The sequence below is a fragment of the Canis lupus genome, chromosome 1 (genome assembly GCF_048164855.1).
Source record: "Canis lupus baileyi chromosome 1, mCanLup2.hap1, whole genome shotgun sequence".
In the NCBI taxonomy this organism is placed as follows: domain Eukaryota; kingdom Metazoa; phylum Chordata; class Mammalia; order Carnivora; family Canidae; genus Canis; species Canis lupus.
The window spans coordinates 101,985,690-102,002,471 of record NC_132838.1 but is presented as its reverse complement, the minus strand read 5'-3'; positions in this window follow the sequence as shown (position 1 = coordinate 102,002,471).

Genomic DNA, 16,782 nt, shown 5'->3' with positions numbered 1-16,782 from the left:
TAGTTGCAAAAAAACCCCTATTATAAGGACTGAAAATAGGGCTGTGAAAGCTTCAAGGATCTTTCTTCCCAAGAAACACAAGTGTGGGGGTTCCATTTATCCTTGATTCAAAAGATGTTGGGCACCTGTTTTCTGGCGCCCATTAGTGCCCAAATGCTTCAAGAGACTAATAGTAATTTGAATAAAACCAAAGAATCAATCAGAACTCATAACCCAAATTACATTTCTTTCAAAATCAGTGGAAGGGGTGAAGGGGAGGGGGTTGTAAACAGAGCTTATTCTTAGCAGTGCATTCAGAAATTGATTGCTATTAATTTCAAGATGCTGCTATTATTAATCACAATTCAAAATCTTGAGACAGGTGCTTCCCAGTGGAACTGTGGAGGCCTGAGGAAATGCTCAATAAATTTGTGCCTCAAGAAGGGAAGCAGATGGCATGAGGGACAAAGAGTTGAACATCTGCTTGAGCAAATGTTTGCTTGTTTTGTCCATGACATTGTATAAACTGCTACTGTTTTCCTCTAATGATTATGCGAGTTTTCACAGGTTGTTTCTTCAGAAGCATGGCCATTCGAGCTCTAACATAGCATGGTCATAAGTAAATGATCACAGCTTAGAGGGGGAAATAAACTTAAAATGTTTATCTTTGTGACCCTAAGCAGAATAGACAGAAAGTGAAGAATTCAGATTATGACACATGTCCCTGCAGATAGATATTCTGAAATACACAGAGTATGAGAGAGTCAGTGCTAACCAGGGACACTGAAGCACATTAATTACTCCTGCTGGCATCCCTCTGCTTGGTCATACACAAACTTAAATTTTTACCAACTCCAGTTTTTATTGTACCACAGCTTATAATAACACACTGTTGGAAACACTCAATATTCTTCAAGAAGGGACTCGGTAAACTCTAATGAAATCATTCAATGGAATTCTATGCAGCTGTGTAAAATTCTAAGGATATTCTTTAGAATATCTTAAGAATATCTTCTTAAAAGAGCAAAATGCATAGTGAAGTGAAAGCAAGGTGTATAATAATGGGGAGGGTGGCTACCATCATGGACAAAAGGGGAAAATAAACATATATAAAAATAGGGATGCCTGGGTGGCTCAGTGGTTGAGCATCTGCCTTCAGCCCAGGGTGTGATCCTGGAGACCCAGGATGTAGTCCAGCATCGGGCTCCCTGCATGGAGTCTGCTTCTCTCTCTGCCTGTGTCTCTGTCTCTCTTGAATAAATAAATAAAATTTTAAAGAAATAAAAAAAATATATGTGTGTAATGCAATACAATGTATTATATTGCAATACATAAAATATATGTAATAATATATAAAATATGTGTAATATAACATATAGGAATACGTGTATATATATAGGCCATCTCTGTTACAGCACGGGGGAGCCACTGAGTAGCTGGTGGACATGGATGATGTCCTAGGTTGATGGGATAGATTGACTGCTCTATCCTTCCAAAATTCATATGTTAAAAGCTAATCCCCAATGCGATGGTATTTGGAGGTGGAGGAGTTGGAAGGTAATTAGGTTGTGAGGGTGGAGCTCTTGTGAATGGGATTGGTGCCCTTATAAGAGACCCCAGGTGTGACTATAGTTAATAATACCACATCTCAGGCAGCCTGGGTGGCTCAGCGGTTTAGCGCCACCTTCCGCCCAGGGCCTGATCCTGGGGACCTAGGATCGAGTCCCCGCATAGGGCTCCCTGCATGGAGCCTGCTTCTCTCTCTGCCTGTGTCTCTGCCTCTCTCTTTGTGTCTCTCATGAATAAATAAATAAAATATTAAAATATATATACAGATTTTGTTTCCACAGCAATAGGATGATGACCAAATGAATGGTCTCAAAGGGACCAAAAAAGACTGATTAATGCCAATGTGGCCCCTTTGCAACTAGGCCCAGAGCAAAGGTGGCAGCCTGGTTCCCAGCCTGAGTTGGTGGTGATCTGGTCTAGGAATGAGAAATGCATGCACGATCTGTTAGAGAAGCATCCAGGCATGGGGTATGCTGACACTGACTCAGTGGGGCTTACAGTGGGTTGGCCACAGAGATCCCAGAGAAGGGAGCAAATGGGGGATTTCTTTTCTGGGGTTTCATCCTGAGGAACTTGGTGGATCGCAATGGCTCTTGCCAAGGCAGGCCAGCCTGAAACACATAAGGGAGGGATGACAGCTTCTACTCTCGTTATCCAGGGGTGTGGGGTTCTGAGGATAGCAGGAATGTGGAGGGACCTTAGTGAGAGACAATGTGAGAAGAATAAAAGCATTGAAAGCATTGAGAGCTTGTGCATAGGGAGAACAGTCAGCGAGTTGACCATCTCTCCCACCGCCAGATGACAATCATCAATAGAATTTTCCACTGAGCTAAAGGCCAGGCCAGATTCCAAGAATTATATGCATCCAGTGTAATCAAGGATAGGGAAGGTTTCTTTTAGACACAAAACAGTGTGGACAGCATTCTGGAGACATCTGTTTAAAATCACATATGTCTGAATACTCACTTGTTTAGCAAATTATCCCTGGATTTGATCCTCCACTAGTTTTCATCTAAATTTTAAGAACTGACAACATTGAATTTTATAATCTATGGCCTTTATTTATTTCGAGGTGTTTACCATGGTGTCTGGCACACAAAAAAGTGCTCAATGCAGCTTATCTGGAATCAATTTCCCCAACACAGTTAGAAAGAATGAAACGCTTCAGGTTAGCCTAATGTACCCTCTTTTTAAAAATGTAGATATCTATTTTATATTTACCTAAGTATATGACAACATGTGCATATATAGAGGCATATCCATAAAGAAGATTAGGTGGATAAATTCAAGTGGAAGTTAACTTCCGTGGTTTGGGGTCTGCACCCAATATGATGACAAGTGCTTTATCCAAGTCAATATATTTGCCCTCCCAGGGAGCCCAAGGGGTGAGCATAAGTGAGTCTAATCTCCACTTTAACAGACAAGGAAACTGAGGCATGGAGAGACATAGCAGTCACAGAGTATGAGTGCCACCAACCACTTTGCCCCAACACCAAACATCCCAAACACCCCCACTGGCCATGTCTTCACCTCCCACCCAGCACTCTGCTCATTCATCACACTCACTCCCCTGATGATTTCATGCAGGCTCTGGTTTTTATCATAAACATGTTGATGGTGCCAGAATGCATATCTGGGTTAGAGAGCCCAAAATAGGGGTGCCAGAGTTCGCAAATAAAAAATACTGGACGCCTAGTTAAATATGACTTTCAGACAAACAACTAATTTTTAATACATGTTTTGTTTTAGAAAAAGTTTAGATTTGGAGGAAGTTGCAAAACTAGCACAGGGATTTCCCATATACCCTGCACCTGGTTTTCTCGATTATGAACATCTTACATTAGCATGGTTTGTCACAATTAATGAATAATTCTCAATACATTGTTGTTTAACTGAAGTCCATACTTTTATTCAGATTTCCTTCATTTTTACCTATTGTTCCTTTTCTGTTCTGGGATCTGAGCCAGGACATGGCATCACATTTATAAAGGGTTATATTTTTATTTATTTCTTTATTTTTTAAAGAGCTACCTGTCTGTTTTAGAGAGGGAGAGCATGCGTGGGAGGGGCAGAATGACAGATAGAGGGAACCTGAAGCAGACGTCACACTGAGTGGAGAGCCCAATGCAGGACTTGATCCCACGACCCTGAGGAGATCACGACCTGAGCCAAAACCAAGAGTTGGACTCCCAGTGGACTGTGCTGCCCAGGCGCCTCATCACATTTTTAATTTTCATGTGTCTTCAGGCTCCCTTTGGCTGTGGCAGCTTCTTAAACTTTCCCTGTATTTAATGACCTTGACAGTTTTGAAGACTGGAAAGGTATTTTATAGAATGTCCCTCAACTGGGGCTGTCTGATGTTTTTCTCATGATTGGACTAGAGTTATGGGTTTTGGAGAAGAAGAACCCATAAGGGAAAGTGCCGTTTTATATCACTTCATATCTAGAATACATACTGTTTATGTGGCTCATGGCTTGACCACCTGGACAAGGTAGCATTTGTCAGGTTTCTTTCCCATAAAGTTACTCTTTTCTTTCCCTTTCCATACGGTACTTTTATTTTTTATTTTTTTTAAAGATTTTATTTATTTATTCATGAGAGACACAGAGAGAGAGAGAAGCAGAGGGAGAAGCAGGCTCCTTGCATGGAGCCCAATGCAGGACCTGATCCGAGGACCCCAGGATCATGACCTAAGCCGAAGGCAGAAGGTCAACCGCTGAGCCACCCAGACGTCCCCATACTGTACTTTTTTAGAAGGAAGTTAGAAGTACAGTCCACACCTAAAGAGTTAGAGTTATGCTCCACCTACTTGCAGGCAATATACATAAATTATTTGGAATTTTTCTGTATGGGAAATTTCTCCGTTCCCCCTGCAAAGCTCTTAATTGCTTTTATTTTATTTTATTTTTAAAGATTTTATTAATTTGTAAGAGAGAAAGTGAGAGAGAGAGAAAGCAAGAGAGAAAGAGAGCATAAGCAGGAGGAGGAGCAGAGGGAGAAGCAGACTTCCCACTGATCAAGGAGCTAGAATTGGGCTTGATCCCAGGACCCTGAGATCATGACCTGAGCTGAAAACAGACACTTAACCAACTGAGCCACCTCGGTGCCCCTTGTTTTTATTTTATTTTATTTATTTATTTATTTATTTATTTATTTATTTATTTATTTATTTATAAGAAAGCTCTAGGCCCAACATGGACTTGAACTCATAACCCCAGGATTAAGAGTTGCATGCTCTACAGACTAAGCCAGTCAGGGGCCGTACTAATAATTGTTTTTAAGTGTAAGTATGTTTTATGCAATCTTTGAGACACACATGAAAAAGTTACTTGTTGTTTGTCTGAAATTCAAACTTAACTGGGCATCCTGCATTTCATCTGGCAACCTTACCCTAGACCCATATATCTACAAGTATTTTTGACATCCCACTATTGGATGTCCGAAAGGCACCTCAAAATAACAAATTCCAATCTAAGCTACAGATATCCATTCTCATCCCTTCAGCCAGCTGCTCCTGCAAAGTTCCCATAAAGGCATCTCATTTCTTCAGTTGCCCGGGCCCAGAACCCAGGAGGATCCTTGACTCCTTTCACATCTCATAGCCAATCAGAAGATCAGGGCAAATCCTCATCCAAAAATGTACTAAAAAATTCAACAACTTCACACCATGCCCAATGTCACTGCCCTGGTTCATGCAACCAACAGCTCTTGACAGAATGATTGCAAGAGCCCCCCACATACCATCTGTTCTCTCAACCTCTATCCTTTCCCCGAGTTAGGTTCAACAGAGCATCATAATCCTCATTGTAAATTGGAGGATGTCCTTCCTGTTTAAAGTCCTCCCACAGTTCCCATCTTGCTCAGAGTAAAGACTGCTTCTCTGAAGGCTGAGACCTCTATATTCTTTGCTTTCCCACATCAGATCTCTTTACTCTGGCCTCTTGTCAGCTATACAGACCTCCAGCAGGGTAGACATGACTCCACATTTCTACCCCTGTCCTCTATCAGGAAAACAGCATGGCTACATGTCTTCATTCACTTCCTCAAGACGTCTTCTCTAGACGCCCTACCTGAAGTGTCACCCTTCTGCATCCATGTCCCTCTTCTCTGCTTTGTATTAATTGCTCCTGAAGAAGAGAAAAAGCAGCCCCTGATCTCTGGGAGGATCAGGCCTGGCACGTCATGAGAACGGGAAGCCCAGCCGTGGTGTTCTGTTAAACATCAACCTTCAACAATGTCCTCCAGAACATCAACCTTGGAAGAGGCCACTCTGTAGTCATAATGGATCAGGACAAAATACACCCACTCCATAATTATGTCTGAACACAAATGTGAATATTGTCCAAGACACAAAAACAAACAAGCAGTCCTCTCTCCTGGCCAACACTGGTAAGCATGGCTTCTTAGCCAGTTACAACTTTAGCCTTGCTCTAGTTGATGCTCCTTCTCCATAAGATTGACTGAGATATTCAGTCATAGCATCACCCTCTATTTCTGACCACATCTAGTCTAAAACAAAGCCTAGCTTCCTTAAACACTTCCTCGGAATCCCCTAAAGGGAATTCAAATTCTAGGATAGGTTGTTCACAGCACAGTCTTAACCCAGTTTCTACCATGCCTTCTTCTGCATTTCAAAAGTAAACTGTTGGGATGCCTGGGTGGCTCAGCGGTTGAGTGTCTGCCTTCGGCCCAGGGCCTGATCCTGGAGACCCGGGATAGAGTCCCACGTTGGCCTCCCTGCATGGAGCCTGCTTCTCCCTCTGCCTGTGTCTCTGCCTCTCTCTCTCTCTCTCTCTCTCTCTCTGTGTGTGTGTGTGTGTGTGTGTGTGTGTGTCTCTCATGAATAAATAAATAAAATCTTAAAAATAAAAAAGTAAACTGTTGTATTCAACTCCAAGTGTCTTCCTGGACACTCCTTAGAATTCAACACTAACATCCTCATCATCATATTTATTGTCTGTTGCCCTATTATAACGTACACTGAGGACAGAAATTCTGCCTGGCACAGTGACTAGCTTGACAAATAGCTTTTGAATGAAATGATCAATGATAAAATTGAAGCTTGGGGGCAGGGGGCATCTGGGCAAGGGCACACAAATGCTATGTGGTGGAGACAGTTGTAAATGCAACTTTGGGAGCCCTTGCTCTGGAGCCCTGCTGCTGGATTGGCACCACCACTCTTGGGCATGGGTGGAATTTGCTCCCCTGCCTTCTCCTTCTCTGAATTTACCTGTTGCCCCTCTGGGGAGGTAGTTGCCTCTTTGAAAAACAATGTATTGAAATAAGTCTGGAGCAACAACATTCTTTATTTTCAAGATCAGTGGGACACTTTTTTTCCTCAAATGAGGAAATTTTAGAAAATATTCTAGCAGCGCCATCTTTTGACAATTGACCTCAATCACTGGTGAGTTTTTTGAGTCCAGGTGCAACTTCTTAACCCAAAGCACCTGAACCAAGTGGTGGGGAGGAAGCAGTTATGTGCAAGCACTGCCAACCTGGGCCTTCTGAGATGGAGGTCCTGCCTTGTCCCTCAGAAGTACCTGAGAATCTGTGAGCTCACCCCACAGAAGAGTGGCACCTCAAACCCCCTCTCTTCCTACCTCCTGTTCCTCCATCTGATTCAAGTTTGGACAAGGCATTCTCTCACTGGAGGGCTCCATCCCAGTTGAGGCCACCTCTCTCCATGCTCCGCTACAGTTCTCCAACCTCTCTCTGCCTCTCCTTCTCCTCCTTTGACTTTGGCATTCCATAGAGCTGCCCTCTCTCAAAATATATTTTTTTGTTTGGGTTTTTTTTTAAAGACTTTATGTATTTATTTATCTATTTATCTGAGAGAGAGAGCATGAGTGGGGGAAGGAGAAGAAGGAGGGGGAAGGGGAAAGAATCTCCAGCAAACCATGCTGTAAACACAAAGCCCCACGTGGGGTTTGATCTCAAGACCCTGAGATCACAAGATCAAAGACCAGTCTTTAATCAAGACCAAAACCAAGAGTTGGAGGCTTAACCACCTAGGTGCTGCTCAAAATAGACTTTTGGCACTGCTGTCCTTTCAACAAGGCGATGTTGAAGATTTGCTCCTCTGCAAGGCCTGCTCTAGGTTGGGGACACTCTGAAGAACAAGACCAGCTGGGTCATTGCCCAGAGGGAGTTTACACTATAAGATAGGAGGACAGATCATTAGCAGATCAATCAACTTTAAAAAATCATTTTGGATACGGACATGCACATGCTCTCAAGAAAATGAAGCAGGTGATATTTTAGAGAGTGAACTGAAGTTGAAAGGTTCTGCTTCCTTCGTTTTAGGGACCTCAGGATTCCCCATTTTTAATAAGCCCCTCTAGCCAAGCACTCTGAGGCACATGGTCTCGGGGCACCACTTTGAGAGACGGGCTAAAAGGAAATCAGATCTGGTGCTGAGCATTTTATAGGATGATTTGCTTTATGCTCATGCCAACCCTATAATCCAGGAATGATTATAATTTGTGTTCTAGAAGAGGAGCTGGGGCTTGGAGAGGAAAGATCACTTGCCAAGCTTCAATATTTTTTATTGTGTGGCTAGGCTGTGATTTGGATCCCACACACAGTCTGACTGCAAAGCTGGGGAGAATTCAGTTGGTCTCTGGGCCCCAGTCCTTTCTCTAGACCCTCTAGCCCCCATTTCCATGGCAACAGCTTGAGTAGCCTCTATCCTCACAGAGGTGGGAGTTTCTGTGACAGGAAGGGAGAGGGTGTCTTCATAGGCAGGCTGTTATCAAAAGAAACCACAGGTGGGGCAGTTTCTTTCTCAAGGTCTGGAGGCTGGAAGTCTGAGATCAAGGTCCTGGCAGATTTGGTGTCTGGAGAACCAGCTGTCTGGTTCACAGATTATGTCTTTTCTGTGTCCTCATGTGGGAGAAGGAAATAAGGAGTGTTCTAGGGTCCAAACTTTAATGAGGGCACTCATCCCAGAATAAGGGCTCCACCTCCCATTGCCATCACCTATAGGTTAGATTTCAATAAATGAATTTGGGGCACACAGACATTCTGTCCACTGCAGGGGCAGATGCCAGACCAGTGTGGCTGGCAAAGGGAGGGCTGAGCAAGGACTTGAACCTCCAGTGGCCCCAAGAAGTCTATCAGGTACATTTTAGCCCAGACTAAAACAGAAACTTAAGAGTTCTTACACCAGTACAAAAAAATTTAATAAAATGGCTTTGTGGTCTTTTACAGATGCCTAAAGAAATCCCATGTTCTAGACAGCACTGCTGAAAGTGCAGTGGCTTAAAGTATAATTACTTATATGACTAAAAATAAAACATATGATGGATGAGATATTACCAGCCATGAGGAAGAAAGAAATCCTGCCATTTGCAACAACACAGGTGGACCTTGCGGGCATCATGCTGAGATAAGTTGGACAGAGAATGAGAAATACCACATAATCTCACTTATGTGGAATCTTGAAGAAGAAGAAGAAGAAGAAGAAGAAGAAGAAGAAGAAGAAGAAGAAAGAAGGAAGAAGAAGAAGAAGAAGAAGAAGAAGAAGAAGAAGAAGAAGAAGAAGAAGAAGAAGAAAGGAGAAGAAGAAAGAAGAAGAAGAAAGAAGAAGAGGAAGAAGAAGAAGAAGAAGAAGAAGAAGAAGAAGAAGAAGAAGAAGAGAGAAGAAGAAAGAAGAAGAGGAAGAAGAAGAGAAAGAAGAAGAAGAGGAAGAAGAAGAAAAGAAGAAGAAGAAGAAGAAGAAGAAGAAGAAGAAGAAGAAGAAGAAGAAGAAGAAGAAGAAGAAGAAGAAGAAGAAGAAAGGAGAAGAAGAAAGAAGAAGAGGAAGAAGAGGAAGAAGAAGAAGAAGAAGAAGAAGAAGACGAAGAATGTGGAGGAGGAGGCACTTGAGTGGCTCAGTGGTTGAGCATTTGCCTTTGGGTCAGAGGGTGATCCTGGGGCGGGAAGATCAAGTCCCACGTCAGGCTCCCCACAGGGAGCCTGCTTCTCCCTCATCCTATATGTCTGCCTCTCTTTCTGTGTCTGTCATGAATAAATAAACAAAATCATTTTTTTAAATTTTATTTATGTATTCATAGAGACAGAGACATAGAGACAGAGAGAGAGAGAGAGGCAGAGACACAGGCAGAGGGAAAAGCTGGCTCCATGCAGGGAGCCCAACACGGGACTCAATCAGGGCTGTCTGCCATCACGCCCCGGACTGAAGGCGGCACTAAACCGCTGAGCCACCTGGGCTGCCCAAATAAATAAAAAAATAAAATCTTAAAAAAGAAGAAGAAGAAGAACAGAGGGTCAAACTCAGAGCAGAAAGTTGATGACCAAGGGAGAGCAGGTGGGGCAAATGGGCAGATGTTGGTTAGAGTGTAAGACCCTTCAGTTATAAGAGAATAGGGGTGATGGAAGGGGAGGAGGGCGGGGGATGGGGGTGAATGGGTGACGGGCACTGAGGGGAGCACTTGACCGGATGAGCACTGGGTGTTATTCTGTATGTTGGTAAATTGAACACCAATAAAAAATAAATTTATATTTAAAAAAAGAGAATAAGTTCTGGGGAGCTAATGTATAGCGAGCATACTGATGTTGAGGAGGAAAGTTTTTTCTATCTTTCAAGATTCTTCCAGTGGGTTTAAAATTTTTTTTTTTAATTTTTATTTATTTATGATAGTCACAGAGAGAGAGAGAGAGGCAGAGACATAGGCAGAGGGAGAAGCAGGCTCCATGCACCGGGAGCCTGATGTGGGATTCGATCCTGGGTCTCCAGGATCGCGCCCTGGGCCAAAGTCAGGCGCCAAACCGCTGCGCCACCCAGGGATCCCTTTCCAGTGGGTTTAAAAATTAAATTGACAGGAGCCAGATTGACAAGAGGGGGGAAAAAAACCAACATTTGATTATGTACACACCAAGGAGGCCCAGTACTGAAACTGAGACCCAAAGAAAAGACCAAGACAAGCAGTTTTTTTAATTTATTTTTTATTGGTGTTCAATTTACCAACATACAGAATAACCCCCAGTGCCCGTCACCCATTCGCTCCCACCCCCCGCCCTCCTCCCCTTCTACCACCCCTGGTTCGTTTCCCAGATTTAGCAGTCTTTACGTTCAAGACAAGCAGTTTTTATACTTTTTAGACAAAGTGACAAATCTGTGAGGAATTGACAGGACAAAGAAAATGTTTGTTTAGGAGCTTCAATTAGTGAAGAATCCTAAACAGAATTTGGGCTAAGGTAGTAAATTAGTGAAAAGTAATAGGGGTTGTTTATACAGACTTCTGGGCTCTAAATCTTCTAACTCTGGTGATAAGGACACCTCTCTGCCTCCCGGTATAGGCAGGGTCCCTTTTACATGAGAGATTTATTTTTCCTGTTTTCTAGGAGACGGGGTTGAGGGGAGTCAGAGTGTTTTAGGTTTTGTGGGGGCTTTTTGTTTGGTTGGGGTTTTTTGTTTTGTTTTTTGCACTGGTTGTTTCTTAAGAAACTTTTAATTTAAAATAATCAATATGCTAAAGTGGCACATTTTGGGGCAGCCTGCCCTTGGTCCCTATAATTACTGTAGTTAACAATATTATATTGTGTACTTGAAATTGCTAAGAGAGGGACACCTGGGTGGCTCAGTTGGTTAAGCACCTGCCTTCAGCTCAGGTCATGATCTCAGGGTCCTGGGATCAAGCCCTGAGTCAGGTTCCCTGCTCAGCAGAGAGCTTGCTTCTTCTTCTCCCTCTGCCTGTCCCTCCACCTGCTTGTGTTCTTGCTGTCTCTCTGTCAAAAAAATAAATAAAATCTTTTTTAAAAAAGAAATTGCTAAGAGAGTAGAACGTATGCTTTCTCACTACACACACACTCAACTAAAACCGTCAATTTTAAAAACAAAATAAACATTCATGAAAGAAATGGATAAATATTATTCTTTCAGTGTATTGTTGGTGGTGAGTCTCTGAAATGATTAAAATAAATTTGATATACTGTGATATACCCGTTGTCATTTTTGGAGGCATGCATAGACATAGGATGAGATGCCTCAGCGTGTGTAGATGAGGTCAAATTAGCACCCTGCTCCACCTGTTTCTTTCTTCAAATTATTTTTCTCTTTCTGATTTTCTCATATTTTCTCTTTTCCCTTCACCAACACCCATCAACCCAAGGGGAAAAGGACAAAACCCAGGAACTTTCTTCTGCCTCCTATTCATATTATCTGTCTCTCTCCCTCTTCTCTCCTTGTAGAAGAAAGCCCCAGAAGGAGCAGAGTGCAGGGGTCTGAGAGAAATGCCATCTCCTCTGTGAACTGCAGGCATCCCACAGACCTCAGATCTTTGTCTCAGGCAGGGAGCACAATGGCAACTGTGGTTTCAAGATCCTCTCCAGCTGCAGAAACACCCAGAGTCTCAAGAGAAAAAATTTCTAATGTCACCATTTTAGGATTGAGGAAAACTTTCTCCAAAGACCTCTCAGCAGACACTATCTCATGTCCCATTGCCCAGATCTTGGTCACCTAAGCATCCGTAATGCAATTATTGGCAAGGAGAACGGGACCTCCATGAGTGAATTAGACCTACCGAATTTACTGCTGTAGCTCAGGATGGGGTCACTCTTCCATGACTCAAGTGCTTGCTCCAGGTTTTCACAAACCTTATTCCCTTTCATCACTAAAGCCTCAGCACAAACATCACCTCCTCAGAGGAGCCTTCCAAGAACATCCCATTTAGAGTAGCCTCACCCAGAAACTCCCTCTCTTACTGCATTATTACCTATTCTTCCAGGCATTTATGACAATCATAAATCATCTTGCTCACTTATGTTTTCTACCAGATAGACACCATCATTCTTGGAAGGAATACAGAGGCACGTTCTTTGGTCCCTTTATGGTCAACATGACCCTTGCACGAATGTGGATGTTGCCATCTTGGTTTCCTCCCCATCATTTACCTGTGTTCCCCTAAATTGTGGCTATGTATTGCTCTTGATTTTTTTAAATTATAAATCTGAAAAAATAATTACTACAATTTGGGGCGCCTGGCAGTCTCAGTTGGTGGAGCATGTGACTCAATCTCGGGGCTGTAAATTTGAGCTCCATGTTGGGTATACAGATTACTTTATTTTTTTTAAAGAGATTTTATTTATCCATAGAGACAGAGGGAGAGAGGGGCAGAGACACAGGCAGAGGGAGAAGCAGGCTCCATACAGGAAGCCCGACGTGGGACTCGATCCTGAGCCTCCAGGATCACACCCGGCTGCAGGCGGCGCTAAACCGCTGCGCCACCAGGGCTGCCCTACAGATTACTTTTAAAATGATAATAAACTTTAAAAATTACAATAATAAAATTATAAATCTGAGATCTGATTAAAATTAAAGAAGGATTGGGACCCCTGGCTGGCTCAGCGGTTGAGCATTTGCCTTCAGCCCAGGGCGTGATCCCGAGGTCCAGGGATCAGTTCCCACATCGGGCTCCTTGCGGGAAATCTTCTCCCTCTGCCTATGTCTCTGCCTCTCTCTTTCTGTGTCTTTCATGAATAAATAAATAAAATTTTTTTTTTAAAATTTAAGTAAGGGTTAAAAAGGCAAATGCCCATGGGCGGCCAGAATGGATAGGACAGCTGTGCCAAGTGCTCCCAGTTGGATCCCATATAATTGGAATTGGTCAGGACCTCTTTAGGATTGGCTAGTGCTCTAAGTGTGAAATATTTGGAATATCTTGTTTGCCTCTCAGTCGGGCACATGGAGCAGGATCCCACCGATGAGCAACTGGTGGAGGTAAGGCAGTAGTAGGGGGGCAGTGAGGAGATTCAGTACTGTGATGTGGGGCTTCTCAACCTCAGCACTATTGATATTTGAAGCTTGATGATTCCTTGTAGTAGTAGGATGTCCTGTGTCCTGGCCTCTATCCACTAGATGCCAGTAGCACCACCTCCCCCACACCCAGGCCAGTTGTGACAACCAAAATGTCTCTGAACACCCCCAAATGTCCACTGGAAGGCAGAATTGCCTCTGATGGGGGCACCTGGGTGGCTCAGTCGCTTAAGTGTCTGCCTTCAGTTCAGGTCATGATCCCACCGCCTTGGGACTGAGCCCTGCATAGAGCCCTGCACTGGGCTCCTTTTTCAGTGGGAAGTCGGGTTCCTCCTCTCCCCCTGCCTCTCCCTCAACTTGTGCTCTCTCTCTCTATCTCTCTCAAATAAATAAAATCTTAAAAAAAAAAAAAGAATCACCTCTAGTTGAGAACCACTACTACTCTAAATGATTCAACACAGATTGGAGTTCAGAATCCCATGGGAGTGGTAGGGGACAGCGTGGGAGTATGGGGTTTGTGTAAACCATACTGGGCCCCACCTCTAGAATTTCTGGTTTAGGAGGTCTGGAAATCTTACCTGGAGAAGTCCCTGCTCTAAATAATCAAGATTTGTCTTGTTGTTGTTGTTTTTCTTCTTCCTCTTCTTTTTTCTGTTTAATAGAAACATTTAACGTTGCAGGGAAATGTTAAAGCCATCAACATATGGGGGTGAGTTAAGAGCCCCTCGGTGCGTGTGCATTGTGCTAAAGCCTTAAGGTTAGTACTGTCCAGAAGGGAACAATGATTCTGCATTCCTGAGGACACAGAGGCCTCCTTTGGTTTGTTTTTTTAACTTGCCTTGCACCTGCGAGCCTGTGCCTGAGAATTTCTGTGGTGATTGCTATGTATGACCACTAGATGGTGGTGGAAGCCAAGTAATAAAGTGATCCGACTCCGGCAGAAATTAGATGCCGGTAGGGGGTTGCCTATTTAAGGCTTTCTTTCCCGGTTTAAAGAAGAGCCCCCACCAGTTAGATACTCCAGTGCTGCCATTACAGAGTTTTCCATATTATCCAACTCTGCCTGACAGTTTTCCTTTAAATAGGTTGATTCACTTGTTATTTTTAAAGATTTATTTATTTGAGAGAGAGTGAGAGAGCGCGCATGCACAGAAGGAGAGTGAGAGGGAGAAGCAGGCTCCTTGCTGAGCAGGGAGCCCACTGGGGGGCTTCATCATAGGACCCTAGGATCGTGACCCAAGCCCAAGGCAGACCTTAACTGTCTGAGCCACCCAGGCACCCTTACTTATTTTTTAATTTTTATTTTTTGAGAGGTGGGGGGAAAATGCCTGCAGGGGGTGGGGAGGAGAAGCAGAGAGAGACACTTAGGCAAGCTCCTTACCCAGCCTGGCCCTTGCAGCTGGGCTGCAAGACAAGTATATGGCATGTCCATATATATAGCCTTAAAATTACCTCTCATGTTGGGAAATGAAATAGATTCTGTATTTGTCAAGCAATGGATGATGAAGATTCAGCAAATAATACACTTTATAATGCATTATTTAGTAAAATTGTGCTCAAAGTTCTAGTATTTCAGAGCCAAGAGAGATCTCAGAGCATGCGTGATGGTAATAATAATGATAATAATAATAAACATTTATTCAATGATTCTCCTCTGCCAGGTCTTATTCTGTGCCTTATGAGGTCATTCAGTGAGTCTTGATTCGATCTCTATAGCAAATGTAAGAGCTACATAGCATTATTATTCCCAGTGGCTTGGGTAATTGTGCAACCACACAACCAGTCCCAGCCCTTAATTTGTATAAGAAATGGAAACCAGCTTTAACAGTGAGTTGATCCATGATACGTCTGCACGTGTGTGAGCACACATCCGCACACCCGCCTGCACACACACACACACACACACACACATACACGCATGAGGATGTTCTTCCTGTTGCCACTAGGTAGTGATAGAAACCAAGCAATATCATGATGTCTATAAACACTGCTGGGTTCACAGATGACGCATAAACATGAGGTTTATATTTGCATCCATTCGTTCAATCACTCATTCATCTACACAACAAATAACTATTGAGCATCTAATATGTGCCCAGGACAGTTCTGTAGTCTCAGGATACAACCATGCATAAGACAACAGAATCCACTTTAAAGGTCCATACAAGAGATGATTGGAACTTGGCAATAGGAAGCAAGAGGGGATGATGGACGAGGGAGGTGCTTTGAAGGAGAATAAACAGGACTTTCTGGCAGTCAGGAAGTAGGAAGCATGGGAAAAGTCAAGGTTAAGGCTGACGGAGGTCATGTCCCTGGCTTTGGGTACGAGGGAGAGTATAGAGACCCTGCAAGTATTTCCCTACATAGGGTGTGCACTAGGAGTATTATATGGTATCAGAACTAATCTTCCACTATTTCAATGCTCTGGAACATTCCTATTAACTATGTTTCTCAAATATTTTTAAATTTTACCCAAAGAACTCTGCTCAGCCTTTCCTAGAAAATCACTCATCTGAGATTTTCAAATTTATTACTCTAAATTAGCATATACCGTATTTGAAATCTGCTCTGTATATGTGGCTACTTCTTGATCATTCAAGACTCTGATAATGTGTGTGTTCTGTCTTTTTTACCTAGTTAGGTCTGCCAACTGTTGGACTATTTTCTTTTTCTTTTTCTTTTTTTTAATTTTTTTGGACTATTTTCAAAGCTCAGCCTCTGATATTTGCATATCAATGCCTCTTCTATCTTATGATTCCTTGATTGCTGGTTTTAACCCTATTGATGTTTTTCTTAGATTTTTTAAATTTTTTACAATGTTATTGATATAAAGTTGACCTACAATAGACGAGATATACTTAAAATAAGCAATGTGATTCTTTTTGATAAATGTATACCTGCAAAACCACCACAATTGAGACAGTGAACCTATGCATCATGCCCAAAAGTTTCCTTGTGCACCTTTTTACTGTCCCCACATGCCCTCCAGCAATCCTCTCGTCAGAAAACTTTTCCACCGGTCTGCTTTCTGTCACTACAGATTCATTTGCATTTTCTAAACTATTATATAAGTGCAATTATATGATACATACATTTTTGTGTCTGGCTTCTTTTATGCATCATAATGATTTTGAGATTCATTCAGGTTCCTGTAGCAGTAGTTCATTCCTTTTTTTTTTTTTTTTTTTTTGGTGAGTAATATTTCATTGATGGCTATATCACAATTTATTTAACCATTCACCAGCTAATTGGCATTGGATTTGTTTCCAGTTTCTGGCAATTGTTCTGAGTCTGTGAGGGACAATGGTGTATGTAGTGACACTTCTGTAAAATCCAAGGGAGAGAAAATGGTAGTTCAGATCAGGACAGCAGTGTTGGGAAGTGTCAGATTCTAGATATGTTGAAAATGGAGCCACTGGATTATTGACTAGTTTGAGGAGAATATGAAATTGCATGAGATTTCCATTAGGAGACCCCT